We start from the raw sequence: 2,376 nt of genomic DNA, 5'->3' as shown, positions 1-2,376 counted from the left end.
GGATGTGTCAGAGTTTTGGAAAAGGCAAATTAAAGGTCACATTCACGGTAGAGAAGATGACTAACTTTTGAAAAGACAAATTAATGGTCAAAACCAGGGTTTACAATAAAAACCTATCAGTACTCAAATTCGATGACGAGGAATCCACTTTGAGACTAATAATGCTTGGAGACGGCTTGAATGGGTAACGAAGAAAAACTTTAATATAAGTTTAACAACTTTATCTTTGTTTGTAATTAAGCACAAAACTACACAATGGGCTATCTGTGCTCTGCCCACCACGGGTATCGAAACTCGGATTCTAGCATTGTAAGTCCGCAGACATGCCGCTGTGCCACTAGGGGGAGGAGCAAGTTTAACAAAACAGCAAATGTACAAGGTTTTGTCATCATCATCATTTGCTGTTATGTTAAACTTATATCAGAACGCGGAGACAAGAAAACGGAAGTGACAGAATCTCAAGATAAACTTAACAACAAGGGCTTTTGTAATCTTTGGTGTAAAGATTATCTTGAGATTCTGTCACTTCCGTTTTCTTGTCTTCGCGTTCTGAAGATTACAAAAGCCCTGGTGTGAAGATTATTCTGTCAGTTCACATTAGTTTACTGGGATACACGAGTAATTTTGTACTCTCACGGCTAAAGGTCACCAACCACTAGAGGGCAGTGTTATGCGGTTATATTTTAGCAGATTGTCTGGGTTTAGTTGTGGTGGCGAATCATCCTGTTTATAACACCACGGTGAGAATAAGGGTAAATCCAAAGCAGCATTCTTTTTTCTTTTTTTTTAACTTTGCTCTGCGGTCAAGTTTGTTAATGCCAACACTGCGAGGCGCAAAGGAACTGGTTCTCTCGTTCGAAACGTGGAAAGAAATCGGTAATGAACTTGTCAGGAACACCTCGCCCAATCTTCTGTTTAACGAGAGAAAAATGATGTAATACAACGTGCATGTTGTGTAATGAACGTGATTATTTCACTACACCACGCCCTCTGTGTTTTTGAGGTTTCTCAAATATTCGTTTTTAGACAGAAAAATGTTTAAAATCACAATTAGAATTTTTCTCACTGTATCTTAATATTAATACATTTGCTTTTTTTAAGGTATATTTATTATCTTCATGTCTCATATAAATGTCAATGTTTATTAATATTTCTAAACGTTTGGTTACACTCGTGTGAAATAATATGCATGTTTTAATGTCGTTAATATATTTCTGGTGTATTTTGTTTAGTGTCAAGGTGTCCAGAAAGAAGTCTGAGCATTCCAAATCTTGGAAACGAGTAAGTGCTTTGTTTTCTAACAATTTAACTATATATCGTTAAGTGTTAATAAAATCTTTGGCACCTTTTTTTATGTGTTAATAATATTGTTTAATTGTTGTTGAAGACTTGTATCGTAGGTAAATTAATATGTAGAATTATGCACGGACTTTTCTCTACGTTAAAATGTTTTTATTCGCGAGCTTTCGGTCTTCTTACCGGAGCCTTCATCGGGCAACAATAAACGGTTCATTGTTGCCCGATGAAACCTCCTGTAAGAAGGCCAAAAGCTCGCGAATAAAACGTAGAAAAAAGTCCGTGTATAATTCTACATATTACTGTTTAACTCCGACCGTGAATCTAAAACTAAAAAATTGAAGCAAACTAACGAGCTAAGTTTAGGTTTATTTATTTTAAATCCAAAGAAAACATTTTCATTAAAAACACCAGTTTAATTTTTTTAATTTATTCTGTTGCGTGGTAAAAGATCCGAAATGTATCGCAGAATATAATTATAAACAATTGAGAATTTGTCTGTGTTTCTATTGTGTCTCGGTCTTTGCTTTATATAATTGTATCTTGTTTAGTTTCGCGCCAAACTGCTCGAGAGCTATCTGTGCTATCCATCCCTATTTAGAAGGCAGTTAGTTAATACAACCCACCACCAACTCTTGGGCTACTCCAATCGAATTGTGGGGTTGACTGTCACGTTATAACGCAGGTGAAAGAGTGGGCATGTTCGATGACGGGACTCGAACCTGCGACCCGCAGATTGCCAGCGCTCTTATTTTTGGAACGATATTTTCGTCTGTCATGACATTTTGGGTAGCTGAGTTTAATTATAGTCTGTTTAGATAATATAGTTTATTGATGATGAAGGTCCTGTTAAATACAAAGTTCTACATCGGTGATTTGTTGAAACCAGTACTGATGTCACAGATCAGTTTTAAACTGAAAATTTTGTCGTCCTTATCCAGAAGTAAACAACTAATCGTTATTTAGGAAAGTAAAAAAATAAAAGTATCTCAAGATTTATATTCCAAGTTTTTTTGTTTTTTGTTTTACTTTTTGTGTGTATTTATAAATATCTTAACAACTCCGATGTAGTATCATTAC

This window comes from Limulus polyphemus, unplaced genomic scaffold (genome assembly GCF_000517525.1).
Source record: "Limulus polyphemus unplaced genomic scaffold, Limulus_polyphemus-2.1.2 Scaffold5680, whole genome shotgun sequence".
NCBI lineage: Eukaryota > Metazoa > Arthropoda > Merostomata > Xiphosura > Limulidae > Limulus > Limulus polyphemus.
The sequence above is the reverse complement of the archived record's forward strand: the minus strand, read 5'-3'. Positions refer to the sequence as shown.